A 7,790-nucleotide genomic window follows, 5' to 3' on the forward strand; every position below is an offset into this window, starting at 1 on the left:
TCACGTCCCAGACTGATGGCATCTTGTGCTAGTAATTAAAACAAATCAAGCTGCTCTGTGATTGTTTTGGCGTCTGTGGACAATCATATACAAAATCAGCATTTAATCACTAGGATACGTCTTTGGTGTGCAACGTGAAGGGTGACAAAGGTTCAAGACTGAGCCAGCATGCTTACCATAATCTTTCTAAAGTAAGTGCTTCTTTTTTTCTTTTTTGTTCAATAGCAAGCAGTTTAAATCTCAAAAGTCTTTTATGTCTTTCATGTCGGTGATAAATATACTTCTTACTTCCCTTATTAGGACAAGCCTGCTATTATGCAGTGTACTTTTGGTAAAGCTCCAATGCTCTGCAATTTACAGCCAAAGGAAATATTTTAACAAAAATAAGCAAACTAAAGACTGGCATTTCGCAGCCACAACATAGATAAACGGGAGAGAAAATTCACATCGAAACCACTTCACAATGACAATTTGTCCAAGCAGATGTTAATCAAGTCTCAGCCTTTGAACACTAGATACCATCAATTACTAACCTTAATTGAAATCACAGTGCTCCATCTCTTTGCCAGCATGTTCAGAGGAAGATGTATTAAGATATTTACAGTAAAGTAAACAATGCATAGTTGCAATGAAATGGAAAATTTTTCAGCTAATGGTGTTTGTCAATCCTTTGTCATTTTTTTTCTGCCTGCCACAGATGTTTTCTTAGCTGCTTCACAAAAACAGGAATCAACTAGCAGAGAAGAAAGACTTTCTCTCCCCCAGGAAAAGAGTACAAAGCCAAATCTGTACACAGCAGATGCAAAAAAAAGTCCATCTGCTACCAGCTCACAACACCACATGGAGTTTTAAGATTTTATACTGTAGGTAGCCTAGCAATGTTTATATGGACACATCAGAATAAAAGGATGTGTAGGGGCAAAGCTAACTTCAAAGTGCCAGGGCCAAGAACTACAGAAACTCAAATCTCAATAAAAGCCAGCTTGCTAGAACAAGTGAGTCAAAGACTGTTCGCAGGATGTCCCTCCTCCTCCCCATGTTTACAATGCAAGCTAGTTTCCTTGCAGTTACACCTTAGCAATGCACACAACTTTTTGTTTCATGGCCTTCACTTCTGGAGAAAGACTAACAATGCTCACAGTTTTAAGCTGAATGGTGGCAGGAGCAGACTTGGTTTTTAAGAACACACTGCCTACAACTTATCTTAGGCAAGATATAGGTATGGCTAACACTTTGCAGACAATCTGTAGCCATAAACCACTCCCGTTACCAACTTAAACTACCTTTTAGCTGTTCCTTTTAGATTAATACCATCTGCCTCTACTTTTTGTAACACATTTAAATACTAAATAGAGGAGGGGAAGAAGTACTTAAAATAACTGCTTCTAATAGCCTTTAATACAGACATTTTGGGTAAGTAATTACAGCAAATTTCACATTTCACCTTCAACCCCTGAGGCTACAGTGTTCTCCACCTCCTCTGAAAGGAAGAGAAAGCACTTATTCTTTAGCACTGTGATAGAGAACAGTTTAATATTCTATGTTAGCTTCCTCCCCCATCCCACTTTGCATTTAAACTACTTTATTCTTCAAAAATGTTTGTAGTATTTCTTCAAAGGAAAACCTTTTTTTGGAAAAGTATACCTTTATAAAACACAAGTGATTTTCACTAATTCATAATATGGCAATATATCTAATTACATGCTAGATAAGAACAATGAGCAAAGCAAATGAAAAGTTCAACCACATAATCATTGCAAATACATCTTTGTTCCATTTTAGCAAGAATTTTTCCTCACACTATTATCAAATTCTTAATTTGCATACTCTTTCATCCCAAATAGTTATTTTAAAGAATTTCCTGCTGCAAAAATTGTACAATGATAGATTCTAATACTATTCTATTCTAATGAAATCCAAAGGATTAAAAAAAATAATTTCATTATTTACTATTCATAAGAAATATTCCATCTATCTACTAGGTTGACAGAGAAACTAAACATGCTTTTTAAATAATGCATTTCATCCCACTTTAAAGCAACGTACTTCACATTTCATATAACATTTAAAAGCTTTAAAATCATATACTCACGAAAGTTCCTATATATTGCTAACTCTATATATAAAAACAATGTTATAAATATGCAAATTAATTTTTTTAAGTAAAATATTTGCATCTCCTTTCCTCCTCCAGGCTTTTGAACTTCTGAGGTCAACAAGGACAAACAATACCACTAGTGTCTCTTCGCAAAAAGCAGGGTTTGCTGTCTGCAAGCAATGGTATCATTTCCATAGCAACCCCCTAACTATTAATTTTCAATTAAAGCCGACACAAAGCGGACAGCCTGAGGCTGGCAGACAGTGTCAAGAGCCCATCTCTGTAGGCAACAGTTTCACACAGCTATCAAGCGATAGGTGTCTCTTCCACAAAGCTATATCAGAGGTACGTCAAGTTTGGCTGGTTAAAATGACATTCACCTTCAGCTGAAGTCTTCCTATTTCTGACTGGGATAGGCATTTATCAAGATGACACAATCTTATCAAAATGTAAACAAAGCAAAAACATTTCTAAGTCTCTTAAGAAAAAGGACGGATTTTATTGATTTCTGCACATGTGGGCACTTGAGCACACAAACTCACTCTCTCTCTCTCTCTCAACACGCGCGCGCGCACACGCACACACACACACACACACACACACACACAGGGAAAAGGTGCAGTGCATATTTAATGTTGCCAGTTTTCCTTCACCATGAGAATTTTATATACCAGTAGTTATATACTTGCACATATCAAGAAGAAGCTAGAGGTTGTGAGCAATTTACAAGTCCCAATATATCATAATAATGGTAACTAATACATAATTTATGGGATAAATTAAATGAAAATGTTTTAGTAATTTCTTTGTGTCTATTGTTTCCAAGTACATCTCCTTTCTATACCCCATCCTTTAATCGTGCTTAAAATGTGTTTTCCAAACAAGAGTGCCTGCCTTTTCAAATATGTCTTATAGTAGCTAGCACACAAAATAAATGGATATAGGAAAGCTAATATTTTTCCTTTCTTATAGAAACAGGATCATTAGAAATTTCAGGTATTGCTGTCATAAATTTCCAACACATAACTCCACTTTTCCACTTCTGAACTGGCCCTTTAGCAGAGGGGCCACTGCATGTGTGTGTCTATACAGTATATGTATGTGTGTGTGTGTGTGTGTCTATATATATGTCTCTGTGTGTGTGTGTATACACATACAAACAAAAACCCTCCAGGAAAAGTTCTCACTAACCACTTCAATAGCCTAGTCTGAAGGTTACCACTGCTTGGGATAGACACGCCAGGGTGCACAAAAGCTCCCGCTGGCAGTGACAGGTTTTATGCCACAGCCTGTTTTCTTCCAAACAAAAGATGACAGGCAATGCAAACTGTTTTCAAATGACAACTTCCCATCAAATATGCTTCTCTAATGCTGAACCTTTTCTGCCCTTTTGCCTCCAGAAACAATTATGCAAAGGAACATAGAGCGGGTCAAGATCCTCCTCCCTCTTCCCCTCACATGCTGTATGATCAGAGTTGTAATCCTCTGGACAAGTGTCAGTGTTTGCAACAGTTGGATGCCATCTCTTCTTCAGCAGGATCTAGAAGCAAAGCTTCTATGTTCAAAAGGATCAGAGATCTGTGAGTGTAGTGTAGGGGAGTGTAAGCTCTGCACAAGTCCCATTGCGCTCCAGAAATTATAAGATTATTAATTAACTACATATTTTATACTGAAAAACAAAACAAAAAAATGAAAACAGGTTTGAAAGGTTAGGTAGCAATGTTTTTATATCACAATGCATTTGATTAATCCTCTTTTTAAAGCAATTATAGATACCAAGAAAAGTGAGATAATAGAGGAGAACAACAACATACTATACATAAATTTATACTAACCATATTTTTTAATTTAGGAATAATTAAATTTAACCTCTGTACAAATGAAAATTTTAATATTTAATATAGCATATCACTCACAACTTAAAGTAGCATCAAGTAGTAATCAAACAGAAAAACATTTATTCAGCTATTATATGTAGACCGACTGAGTATTATTTGACATTAATGTTCTAAAAGATATTTTCTTTCAATGTGGACAAAATACATATGTTTACAATATATTATATTCTTCATTTAACTTAGACTAAATGATATGATGTTTGAATAGACCTATCATGGTGTGAATCTTCTATCAAATCACATTTGACAATCAGATTTTAAAATAACTTTTCTAACATTTAGAGCAGGGGTGTCAAACTCAATTTCATTGAGGGCCTCATCAGCATTGTGGTTGCCCTTGGGGGGCCAGGTGGGTGTTGCCAGGGTGGGCATGGCTTACTGGGTGGGCGTGGATGGAGTGGGTGTGGCCTACTGGGTGGGCATGGCCAGCTCTACATCATTCGCGTCAAGGGTGCCTGTGGAGGCCTGGGCAGGAGTGGGACAGATTGAGGGTCTCTGGCAGAAGGGGGTGGGACCGGGGCAAGCGCCAAGGCATGGTGCATTTCTTCATTCCTCACAAAGGGTGACACCTCCCCAGCATGCACCCAGGGAGCGGGGCCAACACGGCAGGGGCTGGTTCCTCGCTGTTTCTGGACGGCCTTGTGGAGCTAAGACTGAATGCATTTCAGCATAGATGGCCACCACAAAATTGTACATTGGCTCCTGGCCAGCCTGGGCCAGGGCCAAGGCAGCAGGGGCCATTCCCTCACTGTTTCTAGGATGGCTTCGCAGGCCACATGAAACCACTTCGTGGGCCACATCCGTCCCCCGGGCCTTGTGTTTGATATGTCTGATTTAGAGCTTATACTGTTGTCTGGCAGGATAATTTTACTTTTGAAGATTCCTAAAACATTGGAAAGAATGGTATTAAAAAGTTGAAAACTGATTTAGCACTGAAAAGCATGATGCACTTGTACAACTGTAAGCTTGAACAATTGTTCTAAATTATGTTTGTGCTAATTGTTTCATATAAGCTCTGAATGTGGAGAGAGACAGAGAGAGAGACAGAGAGAAAACCTTCATTCCATGAAGTGTTAAATATACCTTTGGATCTATTTCAGTGAAGATATGCTATTCCTACAGCTATAGAATGATAAAATGTAACCCAACGTATGGCAAATTCATGAATATTAAGCAATTTAAACCTGATTCTGCATAGACATCACTGCTTAATACTTTATATATTTAATATGTAATTTGTTAATCTGTTATCTCTAACTACATATGGTTGCAACCCCATGTTTACAATAGCATATGATGTTTCCACTGTTGCACTCCAGCAATACACTGCTGCTGAACTGTCCATTTATAGAGTCGTAGTTGATGAGGATGTGTTCATGTGTGTGCATACGCTCAGGAATAGTTTTAAGTCTTGAAGTAAGAATGAAAGAAAAGAGGACCAATGACTAACAAATCAGCTTTCAAGTTATTCTCGTATTTTATTAGACTGTGCTAGCATCTTTTCAGCATAAATTGTGAAGCTGTTAAAATCTGAATTGGTCTAAATGTGAGGATTTAATTTCTCTGTTTGTAAACACTTCAATAAAGTGTCTTACAGTATTACATTATTTCTGAATTGTCTGTATGACTCTGTGTTTGTGTGTGTGTATTTTGTATTGCATTACCTATACAATTATTTTTTTAGAAAACACTGGCTTTAAAAATGTTTGGTTGCACAAGAAAAGCTACTATGCATCAAGCAGTAGAACACTGCACAAGAGAAAGAGTACTGATTTGAATTACAGGTAGTCCTCGACTTACAACAGTTTGCTTAGTGACCACTCAAAGTTACAACGGCACTGAAAAAAGTAACTTATAATTGTTTTTCACACATTGCAGCATTCCCATGGTATGTGATCAAAATTCAGACACTTGGCAACTGACTCATAATTTATGACAGTTGCAGTGTTCCGGGTCATGTGATCACCTTTTACGACCTTCTGAAAAGCAAAGTCAATGCGGAAACCAGATTTTGTTAGCAACCGTTATTCATTTAAAAACTGCAGTGATTAACTTAACAAATGTGGCAAGAAAAGTTGTAAAATCGGGCAAAACTCAACAAATTTCTCACTTAGCAACATACATTTTGGGCTCAATTGTGGTTGTAAATTGAGGACTGTCTGTACTTTTTGATTACTTTCATGGGCAAAAGCATGAGAGCTCACTTGTTCCAACATGCAGGGAAATCTTCCATTTGTGTTTTAAAAAGTTCTTCCATTGTGTACAAATGTTTTTGAATCCAATCCCAAATTAAAAAAATAATAATGTAGACATTATTTTTAAAAATTTGTGATACGGATAAATGAATATTTATTTAAATTAAGCATACAGAAAAAATACGTGGCGTGGATAAAGATAAAATATATAGCAGTAGCATGTATATCCGGAACTTACATTATTTTTGAGACAATGCTTTCAATATAATAATCTGCTAAGAAAATCTTGCTTTTCAACTCTGCATATGATAATTAAAAAACTAGTATGGAATAGTGATTACTGGCATGCTTAGTGTCACTCTATTACACCAGCTTCAACTGTTGGTGACATGTTTACTAGTATTTCTCCTTACTTAAGTGAAAACTAAGGAAAATAGGCAAGCTGTCAGCCTTGCCTTGGCCATGTTGCAGGGGATTTGGCAAAAGTCAATTATGGCTATGGACTATGAATCAGGTTTGCACACTTATTAAAAAAAGTTTCTTGTTGTCCTATTATAAATCAAGATGGAAGCTTTTGAGCCATTAGTTCAACCCCCTATTTAATTCACAAAATCAAGAACTAAAGCATCCCCAAGTGAATCATAGCATTAGCAATAGCACAACAAAAGCATTGTCAAGAGTGAAAACTTAGCAGCTACATGCCTTATTGTTTTCATCTTGTCGTTAGAGTAAGGAGAGGGAGATGAGGCTTTGAATGAGTTAGAGAAACAAAACCTCTCCATTTCTGCAGACGTTTGTTGAAACACAGATGTATGGAAACTTTTTGAGGACATTCTATCCGGGGAAGAAGATAACAGAAGGTTCTCAAAACAACGAAAAGATGCTTACATGAACTATGGGGACATCTGGGAGGTTTGGCTGGGAATGTCATTGTTATATGCTTTGGTTAGATATCTTGGGATTTTAGAGTTAGTTTTTAAATACCATGTCATGTATTCAATAAAACAGTAGGATCTTCAGAAATGAAAGAAAGAAATCCTGGACTTTATTTGGGTACTCGAGCTGGAGGTTGACATTAAACTAACTCTTATAATTTTTGTAGCCTATCTGGGTTTATCTCCCAGGGATGCTAGTACATTTTGAGTTCTGCAATGGAACAGAAGACCAAGGAAAGGTCACCTCACAGAGATACTTCTCTCCAGAGGATGGAAACTATAATCCAGATGGGAGAGATTGACTTGTTGGGGGGGCTCGCCTGAAGCAAAATGCTGGAGCAGTGGAGCAACCTTGAACTGCTGGAGAAGGAAGAAAGACAGAGGTTCCTTAACAGGCATCATGAACTATGTGGGTGAGTGGCTTCGGGAAGGCAGCTGAGCTTCCTCTGGCTCTGTGTGAACCTTGGCCAATGAAGGCATCCAAAAGGGTGGCAAAGTGGGGAGAACCGCTGGATTGGAAATTCCCTATGCCATCTTGCAGTCCTTCAGTGGAACAATTGAGAGAAGTTCAGGGATTTGGAGGTTCAAGGAGATGGCCCCCAAAATGGTCAGTTGTGGGTTACGCTCATTACCTTATTGTTCCCTCTCCATGCTCGCGAAGACA

At 37.7% G+C, this 7,790-nt stretch overlaps 1 protein-coding gene across 2 annotated transcripts in view; it reads right to left on the minus strand.

Moving 5' to 3' along the window:
• LOC120318357 (forkhead box protein P2-like) overlaps positions 1-614 on the minus strand; it is a 138,423-nt gene extending 137,809 nt beyond the window's left edge. The window contains exon 1 of one of the 2 annotated variants that reach the window (XM_039365842.1): positions 534-614. The gene's annotated coding sequence lies outside the window, so the exon portion shown is untranslated. Of the gene's footprint in view, positions 84-533 lie in introns of those variants that run through there. The other variant, XM_039365841.1, reaches the window with a different exon arrangement.
• Between the last annotated feature and the right edge of the window lie 7,176 nt (positions 615-7,790).

This window comes from Crotalus tigris, unplaced genomic scaffold (assembly GCF_016545835.1).
Source record: "Crotalus tigris isolate CLP2741 ecotype Arizona unplaced genomic scaffold, ASM1654583v1 scf7180000020199.3292806832:711173, whole genome shotgun sequence".
Taxonomy (NCBI): Eukaryota; Metazoa; Chordata; class Lepidosauria; order Squamata; family Viperidae; genus Crotalus; species Crotalus tigris.